This window comes from Pinus tabuliformis, chromosome J, assembly GCF_031772625.1.
Source record: "Pinus tabuliformis cultivar Carrire ecotype Pingquan chromosome J, CPIR1, whole genome shotgun sequence".
NCBI classification, from domain to species: domain Eukaryota; kingdom Viridiplantae; phylum Streptophyta; class Pinopsida; order Pinales; family Pinaceae; genus Pinus; species Pinus tabuliformis.
In genome coordinates this window covers 232,597,585-232,618,016 of record NC_142295.1, presented here as the reverse complement: position 1 = coordinate 232,618,016, position 20,432 = coordinate 232,597,585, and positions in this window count along the sequence as shown.

Below are 20,432 nucleotides of genomic sequence, written 5' to 3'. Positions count from 1 at the left end.
CAGGATGGTTGTTCAGTGTCTTACAGCCTTTAGTAAGAGTGTTTCACGGTTAGTGAAAGTATTTGCAGGTCTGAGAGCTTTGCAATATGGGTCAGTCTAGTCATGTAAAGAAATTTGAACCTGATGGCATGTATTTTGAGGTATATGTCGAAATGTTGGATCTTTTCATAAATGTAGGTTGGGAGCCAACCTTTCAGCATTTCAATGGGCATAATCTCATTTGGTGCCACAATTTTATCTTCTCCTTCAATGAAAACATAGCTAGAATCAGGACATTGCAATTCCTTGTTATAGAGGAGTCTATCGCTAATGCAACGAGTTAGCCAATATAGAGTGAAAAATAGTTCAAAAAAAAGAGGTTGTTGAATCTAGATTTCAATTTCTTCCTTAAAGAGGACTATCAAAATCAAGATTGGGATGCAGGGGTCCTCCAAAGTACATTGAAGCCTCAATGGTCTATTGCATTTGGAACTGTTCAGCTCTTCTTCACCTGTGAAGGTAGGTATTCCAAATCCTACTTATATCATATGAGGTTTCTTTGTCACTTTGCAGGTTTTAGCAAAATGAATTTACCATATTTCCTACATCAAGTTTGCTAAAAATGTGCATTAAAGCGAGGAAAATACTTGAGCTACAAGCCCATGATATTTGTCATCGTGGCCTAACTAAAATCTTATACATTCATGAGTTGAATAAGAAAGTGGAAAAATTGAGGCAAATGAGGCGAAGAAACCCAAACCCACCTGTACCTAGAAGATCAAAGAGAGTCCAAAATAGAGTTGTTGCCCAAGCTTTATTTCAGGAAACCAAGGGAGAATCTAGTCACCTCCAGGTTGAAAAACATGATGAATTTGATGAAGGAAATACTAGAAGCCAACGTAAGATTATAATAGAAGAGGAGGAAACAAAACAGAAAGCATCAAAAAGAAAAAAGGGCAATGAGAAAATTGAAACAAAGGATGAAGAAGCCGAGAGAGATTAGGGTACATGGCAAAAGACCTCACACTTGCCCTATGAATTGAGATTAAATTTCAAAGCTAGGATGAACCCTAAAATGAAAGAAACAATTATTATCATTGATACAGAAGAGAAAATAGAACAAACTTCAAAGAACAAAAAGAGACAGAGGAAAACAGAGCATGTTGAGAAGAAGAAAGGAAAAACCCTAAAACCTAACAAAAGTCCAAAAAAACTTACTAGAAGGGTGACAAGGAGTCAGGACAAGCTAGACATCCTTACTCAGGTTGCAGAAGATATAAATAAATGATCAGTTGACTTTAGGGGCAAAGTATTACATAAACCCTAATGTTCTTTCATCAAACCCTAATGGTTCTTCAACAGTTTTCTTACATGGGTTAATTTTTAAGCAGTAAATTATTTTTGAATATAATGTGGTCAAATATCATATATTTTTGTGGCTAAAGGAGTATGAGTCAACATGAGAAAAGAAAGCATTAAAGGAAACAAACATTTACATAGTTTTGGCATTATTCTCATGTTCATGCAAGAGTTGGCTACAAGGAGGGAATAAGAATTTGGCTCTCAAGATATTAAGCATGTAAACAAGTAGACAGATCTAGATCCTATCTTGCAGTAGTGACTTCACTATTGTTCCAGGATACCAACAACAAAGATGTACAACAGTCTTGTACTATGTTTTGACCAATGATTGTGTACCAGATTAGAGATTAGAGTAGCTAAGATGATAGGGTTACTATGATTTTTGTCAATTAAACTCTCAAACTATGAAAATATTTTGTTAGCATTGTTACCATACTTCAAGGAGCTTATCTCTATTATATTTTCCTATATATTACATGAAAAATATGGAGAAAGGGTTGTTTTTTTGAAAAGAAATAGTCATTGTCTGTGTGTTTTGAATACTTTATTCATTTTAATTTGCCAAGATCAGTAGATTCTGACCAGTGATATAAAGATCCATGTGATAGTAGGTTTTAGTATGTATTCTTTGTGTGTTTTTACAGTTTCTTCTTTATAATCTCATGAATGTATGTCTTCTGAGTATTTGAAAAAATATTAATTGATTTAGAATTCATTTTTGTTGTGATGCTCTGAGTTGAGTTTTTCAAATGTTCTCATTTTGATCCTCTAAAGCTACTATAGGATTCATTGTGTATGCCCTATTGTAGTGGATTGTTCCCCTTCTTTCTCCATCCATCTACAGCAATGACAAAGGTCTAGGATCTACTATCCACCTTGCCTTTATCAATCTTGATCAGATAGCCAATTATCTTGGTAAAATAATCTAAACCCTAGTTATTTGACTCTGTCACCCAATAAACTATTTACTTCAAGCCCAACCAAATCCTACATCAACACAAATTATCTAAAGATCTAGCCACAATGTAAAGGTTAGAGAGAGCCCTATCTAGATTGAAAGGGCTAGCCTTCAATATGTAAGTTGGAGTGAAAAAGTTACCTTGGAAATTTCTCTCCTACAACCAAGAGGATATTTCTAAGGGCTAATATCTAGTACTATAAAATAATAATGTTATTGCTACAATATGATCAGCAAAGACATAATAATATGGAACATTGTTATGGCTCCTCCCAATGCCAATAGGTTGAAAACACATATAATCGCCCAATGCCATGACTTTTGTAGAGCATTCAAGTCATTTCCTTGAAAACACATATAATCGCCCAATGCCATGACTTTTGTAGAGCATTCAAGTCATTTCCTTTCACCTTAATGTGCATATGGTTTGCCAACACAAATGTTAATAGTAAAATATGATAGAAATTTAAACACAATAAGTGTAATATAAGGATTTGGTTGATTTATCAATCCACTTGATTCCAAATTCTATCAACAAGCCTTAATGTGCATATGGTTTGCCAACACAAATGTTAATGGTAAAATATGATAGAAATTTAAACACAATAAGTGTAATATAAAGATTTGGTTGATTTATCAATCCACTTGATTCCGAATTCTATCAACAAGTGCTCTGATATGATGTGGTAGTCGTTGCTCTGATATGATGTGGTAGTCGTTATCAAATCTGCTCATAAAATTGTAAAATCTATATTGTATATTGGCCTTGTCGTCGTACATTGATATTTATTCTTTCCTCATATCATCGGTGAGATCTAACCTATTGCGAGCGGCCAAATAAAATGCATAGGCTGGACCAACCCAGATTGAATTGAAGTCAAGCGTTGATGTAGTGACATTTCCCGAAACCCAATGCAACCACTCAATATTAGAGAACATTGTAATCTTTAATGACTGGATTGTTAAATAGTACTCTTTGATGATTGGATGTAATGTCTTTGGGTACCGTGACCAGGTGAGACACGAGTTGGGCATATCTCTTGTAAATTTGAATCCCCTCTAAGTGATGACTTATGATTCACTGATCAGGTGTCTAGACTAATAAACTCGTCATACTTCGCAGTTGTGAATAGTGAAGGAAACAATGAAAGATTATGCTTTCCACACCTGACCTTTCTGTCGCTTCATGAAATACCTTCTCTCATCTTCAACATAATTTCCTGCACAAGATGGAATACCAATGTTAATGGCACAAAGTTATTAAAAGGGTTTGGAGGGATTTCACTTTCCTCGTATCCTGTCTCCATTCAAACCGTAGTTATTGTCGTAGACGATAGACAACTGTAAGTAGATCTCTCACTGCATTTTTGTTTAATAACCAGAGTAAAATCACATAGTTTTCTCTCTCTGGTAACGTGGGACTCTGCATATAATCTACAACACGAAGTTGATAATATCGTCCATCGCCATGTATAAATTCGGTAAACTATAGTCCCGGGCCTTCAGAGGACATGATACAAGAAATCTAACCATAATCCATGTGAGTACATTAGATGGTAGTGCATGCCTTTGTTTCTTGATTGTGTATACCTTCATTACCAGATCCAAGAAAAATGGTATAACAGTAAAATTTGTATAGACCAAATCTCCACACATAAAGCTTATAGACTATATATATTTATTAAAAATAAAAATAATTAACCGTAAAATTTGTATAGACCAAACCTCCACACGTAAAGCTTATAGACTACATATATTTATTAAAAATAAAAATAATTAACCTAAATCGAAATAAAATACAGTACGGAACCTGAAGCAACTTAGTTGGGTTCGTCGAACTGCAGAGAAATTCCCCAACTATTACTACAACTACGACCAATAAAGACAACTCTGAGTAACCACAAGCCACGTCAAGGATATAGGTAGCGCACAACTTCGCAAAACAAGCCTAAAATATCGACCAATCTCGCCAGACTTTTAGAGATGTCGCCTTCTTAATAAATAAAAAAATGTTTTGCTACTTTCAGTGTACTCGTGTAATAGAAAGTGCGCAACATGAGGATTATCCAAAAGGTTTTTTAAATGCTTTTGTTCTGACAACTCTTCATTACTTGCACTTTAGATTTCAATTAATTCATTGGGTTGTGGGGTGGAGATTTTTAACCAGCTTTTAGACATAAATATGGGTTTTTGGATAATTTTTATCTCAAATCAAAGTATTTTTTAATGTAAATTTGCAAAAAAAAATAAAAATTAACTCTATGTGTTTTAATATATTTTGTATTTCCATGAGTACATTGTTCTATTTAGATCTCATCCAAATACTTAGAAGTATTGATATCAATTATGTTGCAAATATTAATAATATGTAAAAAAGTATGAAAATTTTGTAAAGATCAAATTAATATAATTAAAAATGAATTTTATTATTGAATAAAATAATGAAGATATTTTAATATGCAAAGCAATAGATTTGTGGTAGTTTAAAGGCATTTTAATATGCAATAGAAAATAGGTAAAATAGTGATAGCTTGTTTATGATAAGAGATGTGTCAACTTACACATATCCACTCACGAGAGGTTGAAATTTCTTTTAAATATATAGTGTAAAATTCAAAAAGAAAAAGAAAATTTGATATCCACTCACTAAGAGGTTGAAATTTCTTTTAAATATATAGTGTAAAATTCAAAAAAGAAAAAAAAATGATTCTGGAAGATGAGGTGGAAAATGAATATATACATATCATTACATTCTTTTAAGCAAGACCTAGGCTTGAATAACTTTACATCAAGAAAAATCCCTCCATATACCAAGAGAGAAGCTCAACAAGATTCTTAGAACTGGAGACATAGTTAGACATACGATCACAACTACCTCTCAAGAATAGGAAGCCAAAAGGCATAAGCAAAAATCTCCTATGTGCACATAAAAACTAATAATAATATGATAGAAAGTACTAAAAATACAAATTATGTAAAGCACTAAATAACCCCTATCACTCTAGCATTGGCCTCCAATCTGCGTAGGATGATTGATTAAAATCTCTATGTCCAATGTTGATTCATGATATACATTGACAACATTGTGGATACTCAACAAATTTAGAATGTCATGATGGAAAACATTCTAGACTCTAAAAGAAGCTACATGGATGAACAATGCCGAACTCGAATATGAACCAGTGAAAAGAGAGCATCAAATTTGAACTTCCAAGTGAAGAAAAAACTTTATAACAACTAAGACACCTTGGATTTTTCTTTTTATTTCCCCCTTGATGCAATGTCATGAAGAAACTAAGGTTGATGAAAGAGTAAAGCAAATATTGTGGTCCATTAAAACTATTGAATGAACCCAGGACAACAAATTTAAGTTGTTTTTTAGGATCAATCTTATCATGTGGTTTAACTGTACTATGAAGAAGATGCTTGACATTTTTACGGAGTACATATGTGTTGCTTAATGCATTTTATTGGGCCTTCATTCACACTAATAAGCTCAAACAAGCAACAAACAACAACAATTCATATTAGTCATATCATAAGTGAATTTACCCACATAATTAGGACCAAAAAAAAATGAGAGATTTCTTATCCCTATGATATGGAAAGAGGATCAATGATCCTTTCATCCAATTGTATAAACATGATAAAATGAGGGTCCACTATGATCCGAACTTAAACAAGAATGCAAAAAAATACACATATAACCATAAATACATAAATGTAGCAAAAATAACACTTCATTTCATTAATATCAGAATACTGAAATATGCTTACAAACAAAATGGAAATAAACTAGCTCGGGCGATGTTAGCTTATGTCTGAGAAGAGATGTGGCAGCTACATGTCTCTTAATTGTTTTATAATGAGACTCAAAGACCTACTTATTATTGAGAAACAATGGAAAACCCTAAACACCCAAAAATATAACCCTAGGAGATGAAGCGCCAAAACTGTGGGCCCCGTTTGGGTAAATTGGTACATCAACTTCTCGACATCGTAACTTTGGCATACAATCTCTGTTTGGCTATCATAATACCTTGTTTCAGAGATCTCAAAGAGGAGGCAAAAAACAAATTGGAAAACTAATTTAAAACATTCCTGATCTCTCCTTTTTCCCTAAAAACATCGTTTAGGGTATCAAAACGGCTTCGGAAGTTCAGGACTCGAAAAACTGCCAAAAATAGTAAATTGTGCTACAATTAAGGAAACCAAAAAACTGAAAGAGACAATGTTGGGGGTCCAAGTGGAATAGGCGGGTGGTCACCAATATCCACTTGGATCATTCCTCCCTCCTCAAGAAGCAGTGGTCCCCATTGCATTGAGTGCCTCCACGAGATGGGGAAAATTTCGCTGAACTTGGTCCCTGGTGAGCCACTTGCCTTGGTGAAGGAGTTGGCCAACTTTGATACCCCTATATAGTTGGATCTTCTGTTGGTGACTATTATTGATCTGTGTGTCCATGATCCGATCAGTTGTGGCATGTTCCATGCAGTTTGGGTTTAGCTTTGTTGGTGTGAGTTGTTCTACAATGTCGAATGTGTCCAGCAATGGTGGAAAGTATGGTCGAAGGCAGTCTAAATTGAACATTGGGTGTAGACCAAGGAACGATGGAATGCTAAGCTCGAAGGCATTGTCCCCTACAACCTTGGTGATAGTGTATGGCCCATATCGGAGCGGGCGAAGTTTGCAGTGGGGTTCAGCGAGGCGCTTCTTCTGCAAATGTAGCCAAACTTTGTCACCCACCTAGAACTTGTGCGGAACCCAATGTTGATCATGGTGTTTCTTGTACTTAGCACTGGATCTGTCCAATATATCATGGACTTGTTGATGGATCTATTGAATGCGCTCAATGAAGTTGTTAGACCTGTCAACTTCGGACTAGACATGAGTTGAATATGCCTGAGTAGCTGCAAATGATATGGCCACATCAATGGGACATAATGACTGAAATCCCAGTCCTACCTGAGAGGGGCTATGGCCTGTTGAGCTGTGGAGCGCTCTGTTGTAGTTGTGTTGACATAGGGGAGGCTTTCATCCCATGTTCATGGATGCTTCGAGTTGTACATGTGCAGAATGTGTACAATCATCTTGTTGACAACTTCTGTTTGGCCATCAGTTTGGGGATGGAAAGTTGTGGACTTAGTGAGTTGGTATCCAGCATCGACCAGAGACCCGACTATAGTGCGCCTCCTAAATCATCTTGGCACACTCACTTGAAGGAACATGGATGTGTCCCAAGTGAAATAACAATGCATCTTGGAGGTGAAAATGTTGAACTTTCTTACCTTCCTGGAATGTCTGGTATGTGATGCTGAATTCTGGATTGCTCTCGTAAAGGTGCGGTCATCCTGAAGTCTTGTGCCCATAGGAGTCGAGCACAGTGATCAACGCCATGACTGGTGGTCTGTTGAGGTAGCCTGCAACATTATTGGTGTTTTCCTTCTTGTACTTAATGTTCAAATGGAATTGTGGCAGGTATGTGGACCATTTCTAATGGCGATCATTCTGCAACTTCCCTTATGTTTATATGAATTACAGGGGTCAGTGGTCTGTGTGTATGATTGTTTCCTTCCCCATAATATAATGCTTCCATTGAATACATTCCTGCACTATGGAATACATTTCTTTGTCATAAGTGGGATACTTTTGAATTGTGTCTGAAAGTGTCTCACTATAATAAGCCACTGGATGCCCTTACTGAGTAATAACTACACCAATAGCATAGTCAGAGGCGTGTGTCTAAATCTTAAATGGTTGCTACAGGTCTAGCAATTTGAGCACTGGTGCAGAGTAGAGGCGATGCTTCAACTCGGAAAATGCCTTATGTTGGGTTTCAGACCAAAAAACTTTGTTTTCGCTCTGCCCTTGGTAACTTGACTTAAAGGACAAGTGATATGAGAGAACCCCAACACAAACCTGCGGTAGAAATTGGCAAGACCCAGAAAGCTGCGGAGCTCTGTTAGAGTGGTTGGGGTTGTCCAATCCCGAATGACTTGTATCTTGGTTGGGTCCACATGCACACCCTGCTCATCAATGATGTACCCCAGATATTGAACCTAGGTCATGCGAAAAGTGCATTTCTCCAAATTGGCACATAGCTTATGTTGTCGTAGGGTTTGAAGGACCTATCGAATATGGCGAAGGTGCTCTTCCCAACTTTGGTTGAAGATCAAGATGTCATCTAAATACAAAACCACGAATGCATTGGTGAAGGGTTGAAAGATGTTGTCCATCAATCTCATGAAGGTTGCAGGGGCATTCGTCAACACAGAAGGCATGACCAACCATTTGAAAAGGTCCTCCTTGGATTTGAAGGCAATCTTCCACACATCGAAGTGTTCAATAGGCACCTAGTGATAACCGGACTTCAAGTCAATCTTGCTGAAATATTTGACCCCCTTGAGCTGGTCCAGAAGGGCATCAATCTGTGGGATTGGGTACCAATTGTTTGTCAATTTAATTGTGTTAAGTTGTTACATAAATTATCAACCGGAGTTGTTAAACTTGTGAAGTTCAAGTGCACTGTATGTGCTAGAAGTCCTTTTTATTAAGTTAGTGAAAATTACTTCTAAGGGTGTTTTTCATTCCTATCTTACTCTTCAAAGAAAATGGATTTAACACATTAAATATTCCCAAAATTTCCTCACTCCTTTATAATGAAATCAAAAATGCTCTTCACACTTGCAAAAATTAAACTTAAAACAAAATCACACTATCTCATTAAGAAAACCTAACTGATCTATTGCAACACAAATTTAATCTCTAAAAGAAGAATTATTCATCTAGCATTATAGCAATCCTTTGCATAAAAACCAAAATGAAAACCACACATTTACTCATTATCAATCACTAATGATTTGAAATGAAAACCATAAATAAATCACTCATGCGTTGAAATTAAATACTGTAAAATGAAACTATAAAGAAATCACTCAAGCTCTAAAATGAAACACTCTGAAATTATAAAGAAATCTATGAAAAGTGATTACACTACCATTAGCATCATTATAAATCAACTTAAAAAAGGAATGATTAGTGAAATCTTGTTATCGCTATCTAATTGAAATCAATACTGCAAAACGATTCTAAAACATATGAGCAACTAGCAAAATGATAAAGAAAAGAGACGAAAAATACAAAACCTTCACTATTTGCAGGGGCCCTCCACAAATAAGCAGTCACATGACTTTAATCGAACAATCAGCTACGCATCAAAGCTTCATTCTTCATTAACAGATAAAACAGAGTTTGAAACAATATTGTTTCATATAAAAATTAATCCCCTGTTCATGTTTGTTGCACGGTATTTATAAAACCCCATGTCAATAATTGTTCGAGGCTTTTATGCCTACCCTAGCTAACAAAGTTATAAATTAAGATTCTAACAAGTATCAAGATATCGTTTCTCACGATTTGCTATTTGGAAAAGAAAATCGTGAAGCGCGGGAATTTCAGACTCTCACTCACTTGTTTAACAACAAGTTGACTTTACCCTTTGACCACGCAATCGAACAATCCTTTGATGATCTGGTTCGGATGAATATGAGGAAATTGTTAAAGGATAAATCTCCACCTGTCCATATCTTTCTCCTCTTAGCTAGCACCTCTGATTCTGGTAAACCTTGGAATCGGCTACAGAAACATAGATTAGTTGCAGAATCGTGTGAATTCGGTAGCTAATACAAATATTAACTCAATAATAAGGAACATTATTAAATATGAAAGATAAGACAATTAAATACCTTACCATGTCAAAAACCTTGTAGTTTGATGCCTATTGAGTTGATGATGATGGTCAAAGAAAGGAAAAATAGGTAAGGGAGAGTGTCAAAATGAAGCAATCATGAGGCTCAACATTCCCCCACATGGAGGCCATTGCATGTCCTCATGCAAAAATTCAAAACTGGAAGTATTTCTCTGTCACTTCTCTCTCTCAGAAACTTGGGCCAGAACATCCAAGTTTGTCCTTCTTATCTTCTTTCTTGCAACTGTCATTCTGGGCTTCTTCATCAAAATCTTGCATTTTAGACTCATGACCTTCCTTTTTAGAGATTCATTCTTTTTCTTTAACTTCTTGTTCTTTTCATACCATAAGCCCATATGTAAAAGAATGTAATCATTCTCAGTCCTTTGTATCTCATTCTGCATCTTTAATGTCTCATGTTCCTTCTTCAAATGTCTATTCAGTGTCTCCAACTCAAAGACTTCTTGTTTCATAGTTTTCACGAGTGGAGGTTCTTGTGGACTATTAGACTGGATTTCTTTTTCATGGACTGTAGAACAAAATGCCTTTTCTACAGCTCTCCTCTCTAGAGACTCAATGTAATCATAGATTTCTTGTTGTATTAGATCTATTTCCGGTGTTTTTCGGCCTAGGCTATGAACAAGTGAGATGGAAGTAGGTGATGAAACCTTCAATTCTTATTCTTCCTCCAAATTAACAACCTTTGCAGATTGTTGAGATGAATCCTTCACTGTTTTGTTAAGTCTAGCACTTCTTCTTACTGTGGATGGAGGATTCTGCTTTGTGTTGGCTTTTTTTCTTCTAACATTTTGTCTTTTTATATTTTCTAAAATATTTACCAAAAGAATCTCATCTTCTAAGTGTTGTTCTAGTTGTGGAGGTGGATTATCAGTAGGGTTCTCATATATTCTCTTCCTTCCTCTTTTTTCTTTGTTGCTACTAGGTTGTTCTTGATCTTCCTCTTTAAAATGATCTCTAACTAGGCAGTTATCCCAATTATCTCCTAAACTTTTGAGATGAAATTCAATGAGCATTTTTATATGGTCATGGTGATACATGGTATTTCTATGAATTGGATCCTTTTCTAAGCATTCCCATACATTTTCCTTAAGCTATTTAACATAAAATAAGGAAGATTGATTTCATTGTCTTTGAGAAAATGCATCATCAAATGAATGTGGTAGAAGAACATACAACCAAATATTCCTTCACAGGTGACAAATTTCTGAATTACAAGTAACAAATTTCTCCAATTACTCTTAATTTTTGTACTAGGAATACCTTTCTTAAAAATAGTGGTATCCATACCTAGATTTTTCAAGAAGGTCTTCCACTCTTCTCCTTCAATTCCCTTATTCTTAAACCATTTCTCTCCGACTTTCGACAGTTCGGTGGCTTCAGCAATAAAAGATTTTTTCACTTCAAATTTGATGTCTCCAATTTCAACTTCTACTTCGTCAAAGGCTCTAGCAAATGATTTGGTTACTTCCTTGTTAAAACCATCAAAATTTCCACGAACTCTAATGACTGTGCTTTCTGTAGCATTTCCTTCACCTGTGGATATCCTTCCATGAATTTTCTTCCATTTGATTTTGTTCTTACTATGATGCCCATGGTTGAGAAGTGTTACCTCAGAATTCGTTTCTTGACAGGGTATGAGTCAGGGTTTCAAGATAATGGCTTTGGTGAGAGTATAAATGAGAACGAGGGGAAAAACAAGTGAAATGACTATTACGGTATGAATGGATGCGAGTTGGGCCATTTCAACAATGAATTTGGAATTTGAGATGAGTGTTGTGTAATGATGAGGAATGAATGGGCAGTTTACAACTTTTATTTTGATATGACAATATATTTTCTTCTCACTTTGGGCAATGAAGGTTTCTGAACTCGTGGTATAATGTCCATATAATTCATACACTAATGTTTTGACCCTTATTATTAAATTAAATATTTGCATACCTTTTGAATTGATGATTCAAACATTTGATTGCTCCTTTTTTTATTTCCTTCAAGTGCTTCCGAGGATGGATTTTATCATTTCTTCAATTGCTCCAATTAGTAGTCCCTGTCAAACATCACTTGCAGAATTCTGTCAAAGCTGCAAATTCTTAGAAATTTTGTAGGTATTTTATTCTAGAAATAAAAAGAGGGATAAAAAGAAAATGGGAATGGGAAAGAAAATTTAGGATGCCAAAATTACTTGGTTTTCACCCTAAATTTTCTATATAAACATGCCAATAATGTTGGTTTTCATGTTTATACAAATTTTATTTTATTTATATTTATTATTATTATTATTATTTTAAAATAAAAAGACTTACGAGTCAAGTTGGAGGAGAAGGAAAATCCTTCTTAACCAACTAGAAATCAGTGTTGTCTTACAAATTTTTTATAAAAACCTCCTTTGTCAATCGCTTATGATAGATTCTCAATCGATGACCATTCGCAAGAAAGGGGATCCTTTCTTAATTAATAGTTCTGGTCATAACTGCACCATTATCAAAGACTGTTTCAATCTCATAGGGCCCAAGCCAATGAGTTTGAAATTTCCCTTGGAAATCTTTGAACTTTGAGTCAAAAAGTAATGCCCAATCTCTTGGCTGAAATTTTCTTTCTTTTATGTATTTGTCATGCCACCTAGATATTTGTTGTTGAACTAAGATAGTTCTTTGCATAACATCTTGTCTTATCTCATCAAGTTCATTTAGCTGCTCCATTCTTTGTTTTTGTGCCTCTAAAAGATCAAGACCCAATTTAACTGTTGTCTTGAAAGTTTTTACTTGAAACTCAATAGGAAAAAGGACTTGCTTCCCATAAACAAGTTCATAGGGAGTATGCCCTGTAGTTTTTCTCCATGTGGTATGGTATGCCCATAAAGCTTCTGGAAGCTTTTCTGCCCAGTCTCTTCTATGCAGATGCACAGTTTAGTGAGAATTGCTTCAATTACTTTATTGGTGGACTCCACTTGTCCATTTTCTTGTGGATGGTATGGAGTGGACTTTTGATGTTTGATTTTGTACTCCTCCATTGTCTTCTGTACCAAATTGGATGTGAATTGAGTACCTTGATCTGTCGCAATTTTCCTTGGGACACCAAAACGAGTAAAGATATCCTCGAAAAATAAATGAAACTACAGCATTTTCAGTAGCAAAAGGAAGTGTTTTAGCTTCTACCCATTTTGTAACATAACCAGTGAAAACAAGAATGTACCTTTTTTGTCTTGATGGTGCCAACAAAATCTAGAGCCCATTTTTTAAAAGTCTCAATAAGTACCTAACATTGTAGAGTCATTTCATCAAATGGAACAGGTTTCCCCGTTCTTTAGCAACTATCACATCTCTTAATATATTCTTTGGCATCCTTAAAAATGGAAGGCCAATAATATTCTAAAAGAAGGACTTTGTAAGCAATTCTTTTATTAGCAAAGTGTCCTCCACATGGCTCATCATGACAAGCTTTCAATATCTTTGGTACTTCATCTTCTCTAACACACCTTCGAATGATTAGATATGGCCATGTTTTATACAATTCTTCATTTATCCATGAATAAGATGCACTAATTTGAATTACCTTCCTTTTTTCTCAAGGAGATAAATATGATGGTAACTTCCCTGTAGCCAAATAATTAGCAATATCTGCAAACCAAGGTGATTTAGTAGATACTGCAAAAAGATATTCATCAGGGAAATTGTCTTCTACAGGTACATCATTATTATCATTTTGAATCCTAGACAAAAAGTCAGCAACTATATTTTGTTTCCCAGGTCGATCCAAAATAGTGATGTTAAACTCTTGCAACAACAACAACCATCTTGTAATTCTGCCATTAGTGACAGGTTTATTCATTAAGTACCTAATTGCAGAATGATTTGTATGTACAAAAGTTTTGTAGCCAATAATGTAATGTCTGAATTTATTGATGGCATGGACAACAACTAAAAACTCCTTTTCTGTTACAGTGTAATTTAACTCTACAGGAGTCAAATTTTTACTGGTGTAATAAATGGCATAAGGAGTTAAATCCTTTTGTCCTAATACATCTCCTAAAGTTGTGTCTGAAGCATCAATTGAAATATGAAAAGGTAGTTTCTAGTTTGGTCCTCTAAGAATGGGTGCTTCAGAAATTTTCTCCTTTAATATTTCAAAGGCCTTTTGGCAGCCAGAATTCCAATTGAATTCACAGTATTTTGTGACCAATTTGAGAAGTGGAGAGGAAATTTTTGTGAAGTTTTCTATGAATCTTCTATAGTAACCAGTGAAACCAAGAAAACTTCTAACATCTCGTTGACAAGTTGGAATTGATATCTTAGAAATAAATTCTTCTTTAGATGTGTCCACTCTAATTCTATTTCCTGAAATATGGTGTCCTAAAACAATTCCCTCAGTAAACATCATAAAACATTTTTCATGGTTTAATGAGAGATTTTGCTCTTTACATCTAATGAGAACTTTTTCCAAAATTTTAAAACCCTCTTCAAAAGAATTTCCATAAACTGTAAAATCATCCATATACACTTCCACACAATCATGAATTAGATCAGCAAAAATGCCTAATGTTGCTCTTTGGAATGTTGCAAGTGCATTACACAATCCAAGAGGAAGTACTCAGTAAGCATAAGTTCCCCATGGGCAGGTAAAGGTAGTTTTATCTTGGTCTTCTAGGGCTACTTGGATTTGATTATACATGCTAAAACCATCTAAGAATGAAAAATATTTCTTTCCTGCCAATGTATCTAAAACATGATCTATGAAAGGAAGTGGAAAGTGATGTTTTAAAGTTGCCTTATTCAATTCCCTATAGTCAATACATACTCTCAATTTTCCATTATTTTTAGGAACAATTACTAAGGGTGAAACCCACTAACTGTCTCATATTGGATAAATGAAATTTACATTCAACAATTTTCGTAGTTCCTCCTTAACAATTTCCCTTAGATTTGGATTCATTCTTATTTGAGGTTGTCGAATTGGTTTTCCATTTTCTTCAATGTAGATATGATGTATACAAGTATCAGGATCAATTCCCTTCATGGAAGTATATTCCCATGCATATGCAGAGGAATGTTCTTGTAACATATTTATGAATTCTTTCTTTTGAGATTCTACAAATTATTATTGATATTCAAAGTTTTTCCTTGAAATATTTCAATTGTAGAATTGCCAAATTTTTCCACAGAATGAAAGGATAGTTGAAGAGATGATAAATATTCAATATTGCATTTTTCTTGAATTCTCTGATTAGATTCACAAGATGATGAAGATTCATTATTTTCCATTAAATTCAAAATTTTATCTTCTTCATCTATTTGTGAAGTAGCATAGATTGGTCTTATATCAATATTATCATCTATATATTCTTAATTTTCAACTTCTATTGTTGTTTTTGCAAGTGGATACAATGTGAATTTCTTTGTTGAGCTCTCATCATAAATAAACATATCACCAGATCTACAACTTATAAAATCATCGGTTGTATCTAGCTATGGTCTTCCTAGAATCAATGGATGTACTCCTAAGTTGTTCTTGGGTGTTAAAATCATAAAATCGATAGGGTATTCCCAAGAATCTAAGGATACATATATCTTCTAATACACCATCAGGTTTGATTACATATCTATTTTCCAATTGTAACAGTGTAGGTGTATATTGAAGATTAGAAAGTTTTAATTGATTCATAGATTGTTTACTCATGATGTTTATACATGCTCCTAGATCAATCAACGTATTTGGGATTTCTACACCATTTATGTGTGTTCTCACAATGGGACTTCCTGGATCAAGATATTTTTGAATTTTTGTCTTATCCATCATGATATCTGCAGTTTTTCAACTAGTTGGATTCTTTTGACTTATTTTCTTTTTCTTCCTAGTCTTTTTATGCTCAATTCCCTAATTGCCTTTGCAAAATTTGGTATTTCCTTAATGGCTTGTAGCAAAGGGATTTTTATGCAAACATTCTTTAGTTCATCTAACATGTCATAATCAGGCAATAAAATTTGTTTTTCTACTCCTTCATCAATTTTTAATTTCTCAGGAAAAGGTGGTTTTTAAATAGATACTGAAGGTTGTTTCATAATAGGAGTTGAGTTATTTGAATGTGTTGGGAGTAACTTGTTTTTGTGTTTTTTCTTTTTCATTAAGAGACTTCTCTTCTTTAAAGATATTTTCTTTTTCACTTTCCTGAATAACAACTGATGGGGACTTTTTCTCTAATATTCTACCAGATCTAAGTTGAACATTGTTTAGATCCAATGGAGTTATCATGTAAGTTTGGAAATTTTGTCCTTCCATATTGTAAACAGGTTGTGAATTTTTATTATTATTTGGATTTGGAAGTGATCGGGCAAGTAATTGGTTTGATCTTTGAGAAAATGGTAACGAAAGTTGTTGATTCAAATTGTGGGGTTGAGTTTGTTGAACAGACCGAGGATAATATTGTGGAGGAAAAGTAGAATATGATTGTTGAAATTGTGGATATTAAAGATATTGAGGATACTTTCCATAAAGATTTTTCCATCCTTGTGACCAAGGTTGTGGCCAACATTTCCAAGGCATTGGGGCAGTCCAATTACTTTGTGATGGTTGTGCAAATGGTTGAGCGTTAAAACCTTGAGTTGTATTTGGTTGTGGATTCTACTAGGGTCTTTTAGCAATAAAACAAAGAGGGTCTACCTAATTTGGTACTCCTTATTCTTGATAGGAAGCTTTAAGACATGGTATTGAGGGAAATTATTTTGTATCATGATTTTCCGCACATATAACACAAGTTTCTACACTCTTTAAATCAAGAGGACATTCTCTCAAGGCATGTTTCTTTTTGCACTTAGGGAAAAAAATGGACAATGCAGCATTTTCAGCTTTTTGTTTGTTTTGTATTTTAAGGGTGTCAATTTGTTCACTAAGACTCCCTAAAATATTTGTTTTAAAACTATCAAGAAAATTACCTAATTCTGCTCTACTTACTGTCCCAACTACAGATTTATTAATCCTTGATAAAAGAGGATCTCTTGGATTTTTCCCAGTTCTTGCTTTGCCTCTTGAAATGTGTATGCATAACTCACAAATTTCTCCAAGTGATAACTGAGAAATGTCTCCCTTACCCATTAGATTGAGAAGATCAATCCACTCATCTCTAATGGATTTCAATAAGAGAGCTTTCAAATTTTCCTCATCTAGATTATTCATTTTTTCCCTTTTAACATTATAAGCAAATCTTTCAACGAAGTCTTCAAGATTTTCATCTTCTTTCTGTACCATTTTAAAGACTTCATCCTTAATATTATGGGGCATATTGTAGTCCTTATATTTCTCTAAGAATGTAATTTTATTTTGTTCCCATGTTCTTATGGAATTTATTCCTAACCCCATAAACCATTTTAATGTTGCATCTTTAAGGGTTGCAGGAAATAATTTCAACTTTTGAGCATCATGCAGATAATCATATGATATACACAAGGCTTCAAGTTCAGAGAGAAATGTTTCAGGATCTTCACTCCTTAGTCCATGAAAGTTTGGAAGTATAGAGGGTGAGATATTTTTCATTTTCATGGTTGTATGTTCATTGAGGATAGGAAATCCAAAGGGTTCTGGATTTATATATTCTCCTCTCCCTCTTCCTCTTCCTCCACCTCTTCCACCTCCCCTATTTCCTCCTCTTCCTCCTCCAATCCTAGGTTATTCACCATTCACATTATGTACCTCTCCTTCCCCTTCTCCAACCATTGTAGATTCCTCAGAACTAATATAGGGTTTGGGTTCCAAAATTGGGTTTTTAGCTTCCTCTAGTTCCTCTAGTTTTGCTACCAATGGTTTCTTAAAATAGGTTTCTTCTTCCTCTTCTTCAGCAGGAACTTCCAGCTCTTGAGCTAGAAGTTGTTCCCCAGTTGAAGATAGGAAAATTACTCCTGTTGTTAGAGATATGGGATCTTCTTCTTCTATTATGGCTTCTGTTGGTGAAGTTGGTGAATCTCTAGGTTGGATTTTGGATCTGAATACCTCAGGAAGTTTATGTTTGTCTGCTATGGATGGAATGAGTGTTTGTGTGGGTAGTGTAGCACTACGAGGTCGTGGTGGGGTGGATGATGTTGTTGGAATTAAACTCCTACCTCTACCTACAAATATACCCCTAGAGTCTCTTTCCTTATGCATATCATGTTTTGTTTTTGTTTTTTTTTTTTTAGTTTATCAAAATGAAAAGACAAGGACTTCTATTTACACTTCCCAAGAACATCACCAAAATGTTTGTCAATTTAATTTTCGTAAATTGTTACATAAATTATCAACCAGAGTTGGTAAACTTGTGAAGTGAAAGTGCACTATATGTGCTAGAAGTCCTTTTTATTAAGTCAGGTTATTAATGTACATGATTGAGTTATTGAAAATTACTTCTAAGGATGTTTTTCATTCCTATCTTACTCTTCAAAGAAAATGGATTTAACACATTAAATATTCCTAAACTTTCCTCACTCCTTTCTAATGAAATAAAAAATGCTCTTCACACTTGCAAAATGAAACTTGAAGCAAACTCACACTATCTCATTAAGAAAACTTAACCAATCTATTGCAACACAAATTTAATCTCTAAAAGCATAATTATTCATCTAACATTCTAGCAATCCTTTGCATAAAAACCAAGATGAAATTGAGTTATATTCAAAATGAAAACCACACATTTACTCATTATCAATCACTCGTGATTTGAAATGAAAAACATAAAGAAATCACTCATGCTTTGAAATGAAATATTGTAAAATGAAACTATAAAGAAATCACTCACGATCTGAAGTGAAACACTCTGAAATTATAAAGAAATCTATGAAAAGTGATTACACTACCATTAGCATCATTATAAATCAACTTGAAAAGGAATGATTAGTGAAATCGTGCTATCACTATATAATTGAAATCAAGATTGCAGAAGGGCGTTGAATGGATCAAAATTACAAGAAAGTGCTTTTTTTGTTTCCGGAAAAATACGACTGCGAACTCGAGGGCGCAAAACTAGGTTTACAGAGGGGCTCTTCAGTTGCTCCCCATGGAGCGCAGTAGAGGAGGGAGCTCCACTCCCTCCTACAAGGAAGTGACTGCCGGTAGAGGCAAGTCACCGATGGGAAAAATCAGACGTTCTGGTGAAGAAGGGGGAAAAATAACGAAAAGGTTACAAATGGGGCCAGGTCCAAGGAAAACAACAGCGTAAAGGACAAAGAGGAAGAAGACAAAAGCCAGGGAACAAGGGACAAAAATCAAAAGGGACCATGCAGACCCAGAACAGAGATTACTCCTAGAGTAGTGTTGAATGATCCTGCTCTGCAGGAGCACAGGGAACATATGGGGACTTACGCCATAATATACAAATTCATGGGAATTTGGCCCTCTAAAAAGGCATTACAGACATGGATCAAATACCACTGGAAACCCAAAGGTAGTATTGAACTACATCTGGGGTCAAAGGGTTTTTTTATAGTGGTATTTACTAACATTGAGGATAAAGACAGAATATTCGAAGGTGGACCCTACTTTTTTGCAGCAGCAGGCCTCTATATGAGGCCGTGGAAGATGAACTTCATTCCAGAAAGAGAGACATTCACCTCGGTACCTGTTTGGGTAAGGCTCTATTCCCTACCTCTCGATTATTGGCAACATGGGTCGCTTGCTGCCATTGGCAATAAACTAGGTCGTTTTGTGAAAGCTTCGGAAGCCACAAGACGGGGTAAATATACTTCCTATGCTAGGATTTGCGTAGAAATGGATCTATCAGGAGCTCTCCCGGATGAACTAATCCTGGAAGTCTTTGATGAGGAATGGGTCCAAACGGTGGATTATGAACATATCCCGTTCAGATGTCGTAGATGCCACGAACATGGTCACCTGATTAGAGACTGTCCTCTTAGCAAAGTAGACAACAAAGGAAAACCTAATACTGTGAAGGAGACTGAAAACTTTCAGAAAGTGGTAAGTAAAGGAAAAGGAGGTAGAAAGGGAACAAGGCAACAATGCAGCGAGGAGCAAAAGATCAACCTGAACCGGTTTCAAGCACTGGAAGAAGAGGAAGAAATGACAAAGGAAAATCAAGCAATGGAGGAAGGACCTAAGGAAAAAGAGATGGAGGAGAACTACAATATAACACAAGAGATTTGTAACAGGAAAGATACTATGAATAGTGAGACGGAAGCAGAAATGGATATGGAGATGACCCAAAGTGAAACAGATCTGGAAGACCATGAACTGCAAGAAATTCTAGAAAAGGAACACCTAGACCTGGAAGGGTTCTTGATGTAGGGTACCACGGGAGGGATAGAATCTCTACCCCAAGAGGACTGCAACAGAATACAACAGCTATTTCTATGGAAGTCTCAGGAAAGAGGGTTAGAAACAGGAACAACC